The 16,999-nt window shown below is 33.0% G+C and overlaps 1 long non-coding RNA gene across 1 annotated transcript in view; it reads left to right on the top strand.

Annotated features, from left to right (window-relative positions):
- The window catches only part of LOC129905986 (uncharacterized), a 32,316-nt gene that overhangs the window by 15,176 nt on the left and 141 nt on the right, over positions 1-16,999 (top strand). The window contains exons 2-4 of the long non-coding RNA XR_008770687.1: positions 4,260-4,347; positions 4,403-4,541; positions 16,877-16,952. This is a non-coding gene — a long non-coding RNA (uncharacterized LOC129905986). The remainder of the gene's footprint in view (positions 1-4,259; positions 4,348-4,402; positions 4,542-16,876; positions 16,953-16,999) is intronic.

Here is a 16,999-nt window from a genome sequence, read left to right as displayed (position 1 = left end):
CTTTTGTCGGATCCACTGCATTTCATTCCTCATTGACTGAACTCATTGTTATGAAAATAAAACAACCCTATATATTTTCAACTTATTTAAAAGTGGGGATATGAATTTTCTTTTGTATACGTTTTTAAGAGTCCATTCAACGGACAATTCAATAAAATACATAAGTTCTCACGAAAACAGACCTATGTATAAACAAACGGCAGCCATCAAGTCCAACTAATATACGAATTGGTTCTTATAAAAATGTTGTTTATCAAGGTCAATAAAATCCGTCGACAAATCAACGGATGCGACGGTTTCTATGCCTTGGCCCCTTTATGTAGGTGAGACGTCGGAGGAGTTACCGGGAAATATTTTTTCTAAAGTGCCAATGTTAACAACAGGTGCCAATTTGGGCCATTTCGTGACTCAAACATAAAAGTAAAAACAAGTCTGAAGACTAAAGGCATAACTAATGAGAATTATTGAGCGCAAAACTAGTAAATTTATTTAATTATAATAAGAACTTAATGAATGGTATACAGTATTCGATAATGGAATGTTTGCAAAAAAAAATTCCAAACCCGTACATCAACGTTAAGATGCGGAATTTTTTTCATACACTTACCCGTAGGTACCGCATACCTTTTCGGTGTAGCGAAGCCCTCAAAGTTTCAAAGAAATATAACAAGTTAATAAAAGCATCAAGGAATTAGTTAATTAAAAATATAAGTCCATACATAGGGGGTGCGACATAAGGTCAAATTAACTAAATGTTGTAAATATTTTATCCTTAATATACATTTTTCTAGAGTGGCATTTCAAGCCATTAGAGAACCACAGTACCATTTAATTTAAAAAAAAACACCAAAAGTACACGACCGTGCCAATTCGGCAACGCTACGGTCGGATGTGAATGGTTTTTTATTTTTATTTGTTTGACTGCTCCTTCCTTCTCTTACATCCGCGATCCATTTTTTGTAGAGTTGGGGAAACATTGACCGGCCAACACCATTGTTCTTTCTAAATAGTTGTGCATTGAATTTGTATAATGTTATGTATCTGCTTTTTATTTGTCAGTTATTGTCAAATTATTTACATAACGTCGCCTCAATAAAATAATGTCGTATGTTACATTCGGCTACTTTTGGGAAAACGCAATTAAAGTTCAGATTTTTTTTTTCTCGAAAACTGTACGGTGAATTTTTTAAAAAATATCATGACATATACAGAAAATATTTGTCTATTGAATTATGGTAGAATTATTTCAATATTCCAATCCAGAAAAAAATAATAGTCAATTTTCTCCAATATGCCGATGTCGTATGTTACGTTTTCACAGAAACTATTTGTTAGCCAAACACATACGACAAATTGATGACACATACGACAAAAATAAGCAAAGTTTTATTCGACACTTGTTTACGACATACGACAAATAGATGTCAAATTCAATGCGAAAAACAAATAACTAACGTTAATTTATTAACTTTTTAAAATCATATTGGCTCTTGGTAATAACCCGAGTTTAGCAAATTTCGATTTTAACAAAAACATCAATGGTGAAATAACATACCTGCATCTATGTAACTTCTAAACAATTGGCTTAGAAGCAGTTCACCTATAAAATGATAGAACTTTTTTAATTTGGAAGTGAAATGTATGTTTTATTTTTTGTTAAAATCGAGGTTTCGCTAAATTCGGGTAGGTTTATTACTATGGGTTATTGACTTCACAAAAAATTCTTTCCTAAAGATAAAATCACATAAATAGAAACAAAAAACAATAGGTACATTATTTTTAAAGCAATTTTAGAATTAATGAGATCACAGTTTACTAAATTTAAGTTAGGGGGACTTTTCACGAGTCGATTTTTCACGTGCGGTGAAGCTTTTCGACCCGTGTGAACGTAAGTCGCAAGCGACTAAAGTGACAATCCCCATAGAAAAATCCTAGTCGACCGACATATCGTGGGGCTAAAATCGACTCGTGAAAAGTCGGCATTACTATTCAAGTTGAATTAAAATTGTTATTACAGTTTTAAGGCTTGGTCACACCGAAGGGTACATGCGGTAGCGGTACGGGTACTTGTATGAAAAAAATTCCAAACTGATACATCAACGTTCAGATGTGGAATTTTTTTCATAAAATTACCCGCACCGCTACCGCATGTACCCTCCGGTGGGCCAAGCCTTTAAGATAGCACGATAAAAGCTTCATACAAATTTCGTAGGGCCAAGTTTTCATTGTCACTGGATATGAAACATTGGGGAATCTATTGGATCGGCATCAAAGAATTCATCTTCCAATATTTCGTTACGTATGCTAAATTAACAAAATCATTATGCATTTTGTATGCATAAAATAGAGCATAAAGGTCCTCGGATAAACTTGGTGCAGGTCGACTCGTCCGACCTGCTCGACATCTTGATTGCAACTGAAATTACACTCGTCAGTGTATTTCCTTATGGGACATACGACAAACGTTTACTGAAATTCCAGTAAAATATTGTTGTATGTGTTGCAAATACAGCACATACGACTATTATTTACCGAACGAAGAGAAACATAGATTTGTATGAAAAAATTGTAGTATGTGATAATTTTTGTCGTATGTGCACGTTTTCTGTGCACTTACGACAAAAAGCTACTGAAAATGTTTGTAAACCTACACATACGACAAAATGCATAGCGATTATCTCGGAAACAGATACAGATATCGAAAAACGAATTTCACAGAATGAAGGAGAAAAAATCAATTAGCAAAACTGCATTCAAATCTCAAAACCTCAATTTTGCACATACGACAATATTTTATTGAGGCGAAGATAATTATGAATTTGTTAAACAAGGAAAGACTATAGAACGAGTTAAAAAAAATGGAGTTTCCCCTACAAAACAGAAACGATTGAAATAGAACATTTTCATCTTTGGTTTGTTTTTTTTAGTGGTTCCCTGACCTCCGTTTAAGGAGGTTGTGGCGTCACATTTTGTCACATATTATTCTATTCAATATTACAAACAAAACAGAAATGAAAAAAACAAACGTCAGCAAATTGTTCCCCATTCAATAATTTCTTCTGAGGAGTAAAGAGGGCGGAAGTGTAATTTACTGGCTGAATAAAATGGTATAGCTGTGGCTGTAGTTATAGAGCAAGTTGAAGAATTCTCAACTTTTTGCTCAGCTGCCGCCAACTTTCATTGTTGTTTTCCTTAGTAAAATTTTGACAGTACTACAAGCTACAGCCACAGCTACACCATTGTATTCAGCCAGTTAGACCAAAGCTCAGTGAATGATCGCAACTTCAATGATATAAAAGACCATTGCACATCAGTTCTCCACACCAAAATAACGTCTGTAAAAAAAAGGAGTGGTTTGGTTATTTTTTTAATATAAATATAATAATACCCACATTACAAAATACGCTATGAATAATTATATTAATTAACAGAAAAAAAAATACGTAGGTGCAATATTAGTTGGACAAATAAGAAGTCAATTTCAATTATGTCCCCCAAACTTACATAAGTATACTTATGTTTTTTTCTATTTCAACGTTTTCGCGATCTTCTCACAAAAACAAAACCATAGGTATATGTATATCTACCTATCCAATCAAAATTTTACAAGATTAAATAACACCCATTTTCGCTTTACTCATTTAGTTCTGATCAATGAGAAAAATGTTAATCTCTTGTTTGTATTTCCATAATTCCATATCGTTCCTCGCAATTGTTGCCAACCCAAAAATCACATGTCATAGCATAACATAACTTTAGAATTCGTAACTCTAGTTTTTCGTAACTTCGGTTTCGCGTAACTTTGACGGCCGTAACTCTGGTATTCGTAACTTCGTCGGTTTCCCCAATTCCACAATAGATTCGACTTATTCTATTGTGGCATTGGCTCTTAGAAGCGGGTATTTTAAAATTTCTTAAAAAAGGTTCAAAAATTATTAAATTAAATTCTATGCGTGACATAAACGTTTGAAGAACCATTTTGAACTCTTTCCTATAAAATGTTTCCAAATTAAAAACAGAAGCGATTTCAGGATATTGAAGATATTGATATTGAGAATTGATGAAAAATTCTCTTAGAAATCGAAGAGTTCTATGATGTTTCAAAAAATCATTTTCAGGATTAATATTTAATTTTTCAGCAAACGAAGATGAACTTTTTATCAATGCATTTATTTGAGTTTCATCATCGTTTATTAGTAAAAATGATACTATTGTACCAACAATGAAGCATCAAAAACGTACAAATTTTCCACTTCTAGGTTTTCTATTAAATTTTTTAATTTGAGGATGACATTTTTGCAAAAATATAAAGAACTGATAAAATCAAAATCCAAGATACTTTTCAGGGTTCGTATGGTAATTTAATTTACAGAATTCTTTACTTAATTTAACGTATTTATAGGTTCTATTCTATCAAAATGCTAAAGAAAAAGGATAAAATTCCAATGTGATTACAAGACACGGCACGAGCTAATGAGATGTTAAATACACCTACGTACGCCAGATTTTTAGCCAGATTTTAAAAACATACACTTATGTAGGTACGTACAAAAAATGATTCCGCGATAAATTTTTTGCCAACTGGGTGAGACACCCTCCCCCTACACCCCCCTCTCGAAATGCCCCTGGCACCGTGCCTATTTAAGGGTATGTTTCAGGGCCAAAAAATGGTTAAGACTTTGCGCGAAGCTCTGTTTATTTTATTGAAATGAACGATTTTGGATTAAGAATATATTTGGTGACATATATTAGTGGCTTAAAAAAAAAATAAAAATTTTGTAGTTGTCAAAATCAGTAAAAACTATGAAAAATCGTCAAATTTAGATGTGTGTTGTTAAGAACCGCTGGGAAATTCATCAAATGTAATTTTTTTATTTGTGAACATTTTTTTTTTACATAACAACAAATACCTTGAAGTCTTCACTGAATCGTTTTTTTGAAATTTGGTATAATTTGTCTGAAAAAAATATTGCCAAACCCCGAAAAAAAGGGAAATTTCCAAAAAACATCAATGCTAGATTTCGCATAACTTTTAATGTTCAAAAGTTATAGAAACAAAATAAACTGTTTTTGAAAGCCTGAAAATTCATTAACATTACTGTATTTTTTTTTTATAAAAAAAATATGAGTTTTTGGAACAAAAAATCTGAAAAAATTATAGGTTTGGTGTCTTTTTTTTTGTTTTGCCTGGCGGGTAATCCATAAATAATTTTTTTTAAATTTTTTTATTATTTTAATATGATAAAATATATTTCAGAGCTGGGATCTGTTGATTGTTTTTTTTTTTAATTTTTTGGACCTAACATACTTATAAATGCAGTTGAATATGTCAATATGTAAAACGTCGTTGTGAAAGAAGGGAAACCTTGACAATATCAATTTATTTTTTTATTTTTTTTTGTCATTTTTTCAATAAGTTCCAATAAAAAAAATATTTTTTCATGCATGGTATATTTAATTTTAATTTTTAAATTTGTGTCTATTTTGCGTTTTTCACCTAAAAAAATTCTTTGCTCACGCACACAAATAACTTTAGTTCAACAAAATTCCACTGCTAAATCAGCGCTAAAACATTCTCTTTTCGCTGCATTCTCTTTTTTTTTAATAAATCCGCTCTCATTTTTTCTCACTTTTTTATTTGACTCTCGTCCCGTCTGTTTTTTTTTTGTCTTATTTTTTTTTGTCTCATTTTTTTTCAATGCTAGACTTTGTGGAAGGTCAGATTTTTTTGTTGCAAGATATTTGCTTGATTTTTGTTTATGGGTGACAGTAATTGTTTATTTTTCGTTTTTGTTTTCAGAGAAGTAAGTTAGGTATGTACTGTTTTTTTTTTGTGCATGGTCATGATTGCAATATTTTTTTTATCGTTGATGAACGAATATTACTTTTCCGTACATATAGTGTATATATACACTATAGGAACATAGCTTGCATACATAGTAAAGTAGGTAGAATTAGTTTCGACATATTTTTTTTTTCTTTATTGGTCTGTTCTATAATGAAAAGTCATAAAACACAAATAAAATACATTTTCGAGACATCATCCTGGTCGTGTGCCACTACCAGCGTCCTTGTCCTCGTAACCGACAGACATGGTGTCGTCGGTCGGCGGCGGCGCGTCGGCGTGCGCCGGCCATTAGCATACCTACGTAGATATTGTTGTTAAAAATTTGTAAACACTTTTGGGTAGGATACAATCTATCTACTTTTATTTCTTTCAGAGTCAAGATACTTGTAAATAAAATCTGTATGGTATATTAATTACTAGTTGGTCTAGGTACCTATGTATCTTGAACATTGGTACTCAACCAACTTCAACTTCAACTCATGAAGAGTAGGTATTTTAAAGGACAATTAGAATTTACTAAATCATAAAATCAAATGGTGAGCGAAATTCTGCAACAGACAATGAAAGCTGAAACACAATCAAAGCTGAAACACAATCACGCTTTGCCGTCGATTTTGACAACTGCGAAAAGTTCAACTATAGGAAATCTGTGTATCCTCACACAATGACGCTTTTCTTACGTACGCTTTTTTTGACAAACGTAAGGAAACGTAAGAAAGCGAGCAAAAGTTCAACCAGACTGAACTTTTGCTCGCTTTCTGACATTTAACAGACATAGTTACAGTCACCCACATTATTATTGCGCCAAATGTGAATAAAAAAAAAATAAATTATTTCAAAATTATGTGTGTTTTTTAATTTCTCTATACCTATAGATTTTGCACAAAAAAACGACATCGAGATATTTTAAATCAAAACAATTTACGTATTAAAAACAAAAAAAATTTAATGATGTTTTAGACTGAGTTTTATTGTTAAAAACAATATATTTTGATTGGTTTTGTTTTTATAACTATAGGATTAAAGAATAAACTAATTTCTATGCATTTTTTAAACACATTAATATCCTTTTTCATTTTTCCACAATTAAATCAAGATAAAGACTTGGCCCAATAATTTTGTGAGTGACTGTGTTTTTTTTTATTTGACAGCAGATTTTATGTTGCAATCAGCTGTTCAAAGTCAAAGTGATAGAAGCGCGCTTTGAGGATTTCTCAACGTAACGCAACGAATGTAGGTAGGTAGAGAACCAAACGAGTCGAGTATTGTTTACGAACATCGAGTACTTACTCGAAAAAAACGATCTCGAACAAACAGAATCAACACAACTCAAATATGTTCGAGCTTTCCTGTTTAGGAGTATGATGACTCGTAAGTAATCCTACATTTCAAACGAGTTCAAACGATCATTTTTCTTTTCGAGTATAATCGAGTAAAATGATCGTGAACAAAATGTTTATGATCAATGTGATCGAAATTACTCGAACTGGAAAGGAAATGTTCAAAGTGTTCGAGTGTGGTTTTTCTTGTAGCATAAATAAAAGAGAATCAGTTTGGTACACAAAAGCAAGTTACATTTGTTTTATTTAAATTAATTAATTTGACAAGATAATGAAATGAAGAAAAACATATTAGAATAAAATTAAAGTAAATACAGAAAAAAAAGATTATTAAATAAAACTTAATGCTAGATACAAAATTAAGTTAAAAATTATGACACTTGTATTTATGAAAAAAAAAAAAATATTTATATTGGATTTATCTTTAAGTTTGAATTCGCAATCATCAAATTATTTACAGTTTCTGGGTTCAACCTCGATCGTTGTTCTGTAATTATATTTCCAGCCTGTGAAAATGCTCGTTCTGATGCTGCTGATGTTGCGGGAATACAATTCAAGATTTTATGTGCTTCATAAAAGTTTTTGAATTGGCCTTTATTTTCACACCACCATTGAAGAATATCCACAGGGCCTTTCGAATTAAACTGAATGTATCTTTCTATTTGTAATTGATTTGTAATTTCCCCAATATACCTACCCAAAAAATAGTAATTTGTTTTAAAGACAATCATCCCAAATCGCATTATTGCATATTTTTTAGGGATATGTTTCTACTACGCACCTACCTGCACAAATTAACTGGGCATTCCCCACTACCCCATTTGTATTGTTACCTAACGACTAATTACTTTTTGATTTACTCAGTCATTGAAAATCCTTTTCACCACAATTATAAAATTAAAATAACCTGCTTTAATTGCAGTTGTACCGCAAACAACCAACCCTCAAAACCTAAATAAAAAAAATATGCAACAGGTACCTATAGGACGTAGAAATTTGAAGTGGTTGTTTTCATTGTTCAAACTGTTCATGATTTTTCGATCACGTTCGAACATTTCAATCACTTTCGATCATTTCGAGTAAAGCCTAGTGTTTATGAACAGTCAATCAATCAATTTTTAAAATGATCGTTCGTGCTCGATCGTTTTCTCTCTATACTCGTAAATCATCTTACTCATAAACAAAAATACTCACAAACAAAACCACACAAATTGTTTGAACTCATGAGTATACTCGATCCTCAATACCCACGAACAGAATTACTCGTAAACAGTTTACGAGTAATTCTGTTCGTGGGTATTGAGGATCGAGTATACTCATGAGTTCAAACAATTTGTGTGGTTTTGTTTGTGAGTATTTTTGTTTATGAGTAAGATGATTTACGAGTATAGAGAGAAAACGATCGAGCACGAACGATCATTTTAAAAAATTGAAATTGTTCGAACAGGTTCGAACATACTCATTTGGATCTCTGGTACCTACCCGCCTACATATTACTTTGTAACACTACTGAGAAAAAAAAGAATTACCTAAATTGAAAAAGTGAAAGGGTTGCGAATCCGGCATTGCTAGATATACCTACATAATTATGTGCCTACATAGGTACTATAATATTTTTGAAATGTGTGATTTCGCCTGCCGTTTTTTTTTAAACATATATTTTTCTAAGAACCTATACAAATATCATTAGAAAACAAAAGATAATAAAACACATGACATAATTAGATCCAGCAAAAAAAAAAGAGCTTGTTATTCATGCGTAATACATATTATTTATGTTCATAAGTAAAGGATAATATAAAAAAAAAATCACTGTTCTGCGTCTGCCTGCCTAGCATTTTTTTTCACACATCCCATGAATGAAACAATAAAAATGTATCTCCTTTGCCGTCAAAGGATAATAAAAATAGTTCAAGTGATTGTAAGAAACGAGTTATTTATTAATATTTTCAGTGAGATGACTTCAGTATTTGTAAAAAATTATTTTGTTGGATTCATAAAATCCCTTTCTGCTATCCACTTATGTATGTATTTTAATATCATATCAACAAATAACAATTGCAATAAATGTCCAAACACAAAAGAAATATAAACAAATCCATTTATAACTTGTATTAAAATCATAAAGTTCAATTTTGGTTTGTAGCACATTTGGCACGTTTACCAACTTCACCAACACAAACACACCCATCTGACTTTTCAGATAAAAAAATCCACCTGAAAATCGTAACTAAATGTCAAGAAACGTAAATCACAACAAAAACATTACTGTTAAAAAAAGAGCCAAGTTCTCCTATGTTGAAATTATGCTGGCACAAAAAGTATTGAGATATAAAAGTGTACCAAGTTCTAAAGTTTGGGTTCAAATTCGTATCAATAAAATTTTGATTGTTTACTTGACAATTTTTCTTTTAAATACCGATTTTTAAAGTTATTTCAAAAATTTGCCAAGTAAACAATCAAAATTTTATTGATACGAATTTGAACCCAAACGACGTATTCTATGGGTCACCCCCTTCTGTCCCAAACTTCAACTTCAATGGATGGATTGACGGAACGTACGCAACGGATTCTATGGGTTGGGGCCTTAAAGAGCCCGACCTCTATCCGTTGCGTCCGTTGCGTCGAAGTTTTTGACTGACAGCTCTATAAAATACACACGTTCTTATGGGAAGCGACCCATAAGCGACGGATCGGAGGGAGACGGACGGATTCGACGGATTCAACTTTCTACTTTTTCATCCGTCGTATCCTTTGACATTGGATGTCAACATTAGACCAGTTCGATTTTCTGTTTCTGAGTACACACCGGGGAATTTCAGAACTATAAGAACTTTAATAATGGTTACAACAAAAAACAACGTTCTTGGAAACCCAAACCACAAGATTTAAATAATGTAGTTGAAGGCAACGAAAAAAGAGCGTTCCCACCTTATAGAAAAGGTGTTTCAGAAGGAATTGGTAGAATTTTATCCAAACATGGCATAAAATCCATCTTTAAGCCATCAGCTAAAATTAGGCAAATTCTGCGGTCGCCAAAAGATAAAATTCTCCTACAGAATCCAGGAATATATTCTTTGCCCAGTAGTTGTATTTCATTTTATATTGGAGAAATGAAACGAAGCATAAAAACACAATTGAATGAACACATTAAAGCCATACAAAACAACCAAGTCACAAAATCGGCAATATGTGAGCATATAGCTTATAATAATGATCATTTCATCAGATTTGATAAAGCTAAATCTATTGCCACGGAGAGATTCTATGTTCCAAGATTAGTACGAGAAGCGATTGAAATAAAATTGCACACAAATTTCAACCGTGACCAAAGTTTCAATCTTTCTGGTGCATGGGATCCTCTGCTACATAAATTAAAACAAAACAAAAACAAAAATCAAACAATAGAACAGATCAATTACAACAACAATCAACATCTTAAATGCAATTGCCACCACAGTCAACAATAATTTTCAATTTCAATTTAGTTTATTGAACTTGTTATTTACAATTGACTTAAAATTAACTTATTTCTAAGATACATTGGTTGATATAAAATTTTGTTGGCACAGAAGGGGCCTAACCTTATACAATGACTAAGTTATAAAATATAAATAAATATTATACATGGATAAACTTAATTTAAAAAGTCTGCTGACTAGGTTGTCCTCGGGGTGTTCAGACCCGGATGTCCAGTTGTGGGGTTGGTTGAGTTGGGTTGGTTTGATTGGCTTGATTGGCGTTTAGCCACGATAGTATGCCGACTGGGTGTCGGCGTAAAAGTTAACTGCTTCTTCGTTGTCCATTGAAATTATGTGCTCATCCAGTATATCCAAAGCGCAAAGGTACCTAGGTTCCGGATGTCGTTGTTGGGCCACCGCAGTCAACACACCGCTACAATTTACATAGAAGAGAATGAAGAAAAAGAAGAAACAACAACCACCCACAAGCCATCAGTCTACCCGTGACCAAGACAAGTGGAATCTTGTCTTAACGTCGGGAATAAATATTCAATTAATTTGAATTAGAAAAAAAATCGCGGTAAGTCCGTTAAGTTAATAAAATAAATATGTGTAATCGCGAATATAATAGTTTAAAATCTAAAAGTGAATTAATTGTAATAAAAGTAACATTTAATTCCCTATTTCATTTTTAGATTTAATTAGATATCTCCATGAATACCCTTGAAATGTTAAGCCAAAAAAATTTAAAGCTTTTGCCTTAGGAATATATAACATGGAGAGCTTGTGCAAATTAAAACGTAAAGCCTTAACTACATTGGCTTGTTTTTTTGCTGTAATGAACAATTTGATTACTCTTTTTTACAAAAAATTGCGCTAATGAGAAAAAAATATTTATAGGGAGAAGTTGGAGAAATTAAGGCTGGGCCACACTGGAGGGTACGCGGTAGTGGTACGGGTACATGTATGAAAAAATTCCACATCAGAACTTAATTAAAAAACATCGGTCCGGAGTTTGCTGGACAGGTTATATTGATGTGCTTGCCATCAATGGCTCACAAACAGTTGGGCATATTCCACATCGTATAAAAGTCTCTCGATATTCTACTCCATTCCGTTTGCGTTGGAACTGACAAGTATATATATGTTCGAGTGAATTCCAGAGAACTTCGCATGTTTCGTGCACTATTCTCTTGACACTTGTCAGTCCCATTTTGAAGGTCATTGAAAATAGTTGTTTGCTACCTCCATTAGCCAAATATCTATAAGAACAATTCTAAGCATATAGGTCTTCGATTTACCAAGACCAACAAAATTTAAAACTTACACTAGGGTCATAAATAGCCTGCACTTTGCTGGTATTACTGGTCTGTTGGAATGCTTCGTTAAATCTTCTTTCACCAGATTATAAAGCAAATCAAACACATCCCTATTCATGCGCACTGCCAGCTTCAATGGTTCTGGATCATCGTTATACATTTTATCGAAATTAATATTAAAAAATCCATGCTCATCACGGTCGCGATACAGCGGTCGTACCCAGAAGCGATAATGTCGACGCTGCATCACATTTAAACACTCCCGAGCTTCAGAAAGTAAGAGTACAAGACGTAGTATCTCTAAAGTTTCATCCAAATCCATTTATTTAATTATTAAACAATTTTTTTTCCTTGCAGAAAAAGATAAAAAGGTATTTTGCCAAGTTATGAACTTGTAAACAAAGAAGTCAAACCCGATTAACAATCAAACATAACATTACAATGATAAACAATAAGAAAACAGTGAGTCCGACAATTCTTTCTGCCAATGTGTCTCTAGGTTTATAAACTACTGGGTGAATTCTGAAGAACAAATACCTAGTAAGATCTATTCGTGCATTTTATTTTATATACAAGAAAAAACAACAACGACAAAGGTATAGTTACATAGGCCACAAATTGCGCTAGAAAGAAAAAAAATTGTTTTATTTTGTAAATTTCTCACTTTTTGCAAAAAGTGACCATTGTGGTTATAGCTTAACTCTTAAAAGTTGTTTACATCAGAGAAAATCAGAAATTCCTTTTTATTTTATAAAAAACAAGAACACTGATAATACTTAAAAATTGCTTCAGAACTTTTATAGTGCACATTCAGCGAAAAAAAATCGAACAAACCTAGAAATTTGAAGTGAACTGTCAAAAAGCAATCCGTCATACGACGTATTCTATGGGTCACCCCTTTCCGTCCCATCCGTCAACTTCAACGGATTGATTGACGCAACGGACGAAATGGATTCTATGGGTCAGGCCCTTAAGTTCAGGTGGCCTGCGTTGAACGCGGGGAATATCCAGAGCAATTACGAAATAAGTTTAATAGATTTGAAGCATTCTGTAATGAATGGAAACTAAAAATAAACTTTTCAAAATGTGAAACCATATTATTCCGCACCCCAATACGACGTGGAACCTAAAGGCCCCAACCCATAGAATCCGTTGCGTCCGTTCCGTCAATCCATCCGTTGAAGTTGAAGTTTGGGACAGAAAGGGGTGACCCATAGAATACGTCGTACGACGGATTGCTTTTTGACAGCTCACTTCAAATTCCGAGGTGTGTTCGATATTTTATCGCTGAATGTGCACTAAGGAAGTTCTGATGCAAGAAATTTTTAACTATTATTGTTGTTCTTTTTTTGAATAAAATAAAATGCGCGACTAGATTTCATGTAGGTACTTGCTCTTCAGTTAAAAACAATTTTTAATAACAGATTATCATTTGTAGATATGACTTTGGTATAGTAAAATTGAACTCTACAACAGAATTTTAGTATTTAATTGATATAGGTAATTTATTAAATATATCATTAAATGTTACTTTTATTACAATTAATTCACTAATGAATACTGAAAGTTCACAACTCATAAGATCGGAGAAGAAAAGAGCGCAGTTCATTTAGTTCTGAAATTCCCGGGTGTGCACTCTAAAACAGAAAATTGAACAGATCTATTGTTGACAACCAATGTCAAACCATACGACGGATGAAAAAGTAGAAAGTTGGGCAACCTCTTCCGTCGAAACCGTCCGTCTCCGTCCGATCCGTCGCTTATGGGTCGCTTCCCATAAGAACGTGTGTATTTTATCGAGCTGTCAGTCAAAAACTTCGACGGAACGGACGCAACGGATTCTATGGGTTGGGCCCTTAAGATTTGCGACATAATTGGAAAAATTTTAAAATCGTACGTACGAATGATTTTATAATTGAGTCAATAACAGTTATGAAATATTTAGGCGTGCATTAAGATAAGTTTTTATACTTCAATGAGTACAAAAACATGCAAAGACAAAAAGCAAGAGCAGCTTCTATGTCCCTTAAGAGTCTTTTCTACTCCAATCAAACCCGATGTGAAGACAATATGCTATCAAGCATTTATTCGTCCAATTCTCACATATGAGTGTCCAGTATGGTGAAATATTAGTCCATCATATATGGAAAAAAGTATATCTAGAATTGATAACTTCATCTTAAACCTTACAAGAATCATTTCGCGCGATTAGTTAAAGTTGTAGATAATGAGCTCATATCAGGATTGCTTTATCCCAATCCTCTGTATTTTATCACAACAAAAACATTACTGTTAAAAAAAGAGCCAAGTTCTCCTATGTTGAAATTATGCTGGCACAAAAAGTACTGAGATGTAAAAGTGTACCAAGTTCTAAAGTTTGGGTTCAAATTCGTATCAATAAAATTTTGATTGTTCTCTTGACAATTTTTCTTTTAATTACCGATTTTTAAAGTTATTTCAAAAATTGCCAAGTAAACAATCAAAATTTTATTGATACGAATTTGAACCCGATCCTTAGAACTTGGTACACTTTTACATCTCAGTACTTTTTGTGCCAGCACAATTTCAACATAGGAGAACTTGGCTCTTTTTTTAACAGTAATGTTTTTGTTGTGATTTCAATACTTTTTGCAAGGTATGGCTGTGGAATTGAAAATCTTAATATTTGATAAAAATTCAGTGAAAATGGGCAATTGCTACGCCCCCTTTCTAAAATTCTCAAATTTAAAATTTTTTCCTATATACAAACTACCATCTCTACCATTCTACCAAATTTCAAGATTCTAGGATAATCAGAAGTGCTCTATAATATTTAATGAAAATTCAGCGGAAATGGGCGATTGCCACGCCCTCTGGCTGAAATTCTAAAATTTAAAATTTGTTCCTTTGTACAAACTACCATCTCTACCATTTTACCAAATTTCAAGGATCTAAGATAATCAGAAGTGCTCTATAATATTTAATGACAATTCAGCGGAAATGGGCGGATGCCACACCCCCTGAATTGAAAATCTCAAATTTTCGATTTTTCCCTTTGTATACACCACAAGTCCTATCACCGTGTAAAATTTCAAGTTTCTACGTTAACGGGAAGTTCTCCATAATTTTTATGATCTGTCAGTGAGTGAGTGAATCAGTCAGTCAGTCAGTTACGGTTTTTGCGATTTTTGAAGCTCTATATCTCAGAAACTACTCATCGTAAGAGACTGAAATTTTGTGAGGAGTTTGGTTTTGACCAGCTCAACAAATGTAGCGAGTTTGAAATTTTTAGCTTCTTTGGTGTGGAAGTTAGAGGGGGGTCGAAAATGACCTGAGTTGTTTCCTGTAAATAAGGGTGTAGTGCCAAAGTTGCTAGAGAACTTGGCTGGGCACTACCGTGCCCCTTGATAAAGTCGTTGGATAGTGGACACATGCCGCCAGCAGCGTTTCTATACTTAGATGCGCACGGCTACCTATCTGATTCAGAAAACGTGCCTATTTTTTATCATATTACAAGAAGGGCGATAGACAAAAGAATATTATATGAACCAAGAAATTCAGAAAGCTATAGCACAAATTTAAGATTTTGTATAAGCATACCCGACAAAGATATTAATAGCTTTGATTATCTCAATAGAGAGAAATATTGGTGGCTAGACTGAGTTGTAGCTGAGAGTTAGGCTAATCAGAGTTGGAGCTCAAGCACACTTGTCTGGACACCGATGACCAGATATAATTGTGGGAATCGGTGTAGTGACGGGAGTGATTGAGGTCCTACTCTGCTCTTAGATTAAGGTTAATTTTTAAGTTAGTATATAAGTTTTGAATTAGTATTTAAGTTATTTTTAAGAAACTAAAACAAAAGATTGTATCCAAAGGTTTTTTACACATTTTCCTAATTGGATGTTAAAATAAAGTAGGTATATATGTAGGTATATATAAATAATTATTTATAAATCAAACAAAAAATACAAAAAAACAACGCAAGTTTAAAATGTTAAAATAAACGAAATGTGGCAGTTGATTGCAAAAAAAAAATACTTTTCGAAAATTTGTCGTGCTTACTTTATGCGAATTTTGCACTGCGGTTGTGAGGATATGATATCATGAAGGTAATGTGAATCACGGCTGCAATACATAGTTGTTTTTGACTCAATATATCGAACCCGGGACCACTCATGCTAGATGTCGTTCTGGGTTCAAATCCAGCATCCACCACATAAAGATTTTTTTGGGAGTATTGTCTCTAGCTAGGAGTTGACAAAGCCTGTGAGAGCGTCATTTTAATGAATAATTGCATCTCACCTTATCCTTTTGGACTGTGCAGAAGTAAGTCTTTTAAATTTTTGCAAACTTGTAATAACATTTAAGGGCCCGACCCATAGAATCCGTTGCGTCGAAGTTTTAAAATAAAATACACACGTTCTTATGGGAAACGACCCATACGCGACGGATCGGACGGAGACGGACTTCCCATAAGAACGTGTGTATTTTATCGAGCTGTCAGTCAAAAACTTCGACGCAACGGACGCAACGGATTCTATGGGTTGGGCCCTTTACTGACACAGGAATAGTTGAGAGTTGTATGTAACTTGGCCTTTCCCGTTCATGAAGTTGCTGTGCTGTGCCACAAATAATATTATTATTAGAAGTAGTTTCAGCAAAATCTTCCTACAGCCATACAATCATTTCTTTTAATTGAGTTTTATCCTATTGAAGTTCGGTCGACTAAATACCTACATTTCATTTATAATACAAAATATCTGTAAGCATAAATAGAATAAAAATAGTAGTTCATTGTAATATGAGGTGTAAATCAAACGTACATACGTACATAAATCAATCATCGTTATTTTTGAGAGTATAGATATATGTATGATTAAAGTAAGGTACGAAAAGATTTATAACGTTTTAATTTTTTGGTAACAGATCTTTGTCCATTGCTATTACACATTCCTTATCAACTCGTTAGGTTGATAAATAAAGTTGTTGAGCTCATTATAAGGTAATAGTAAAACTTTGTTTTACAAAATTTCAACTTTTCTATGATCA

The sequence above is a fragment of the Episyrphus balteatus genome, chromosome 1 (assembly GCF_945859705.1).
Source record: "Episyrphus balteatus chromosome 1, idEpiBalt1.1, whole genome shotgun sequence".
NCBI lineage: Eukaryota > Metazoa > Arthropoda > Insecta > Diptera > Syrphidae > Episyrphus > Episyrphus balteatus.
Note: the sequence above shows the minus strand (reverse complement) of the source record. Positions and strands in the feature narration are given on the sequence as shown.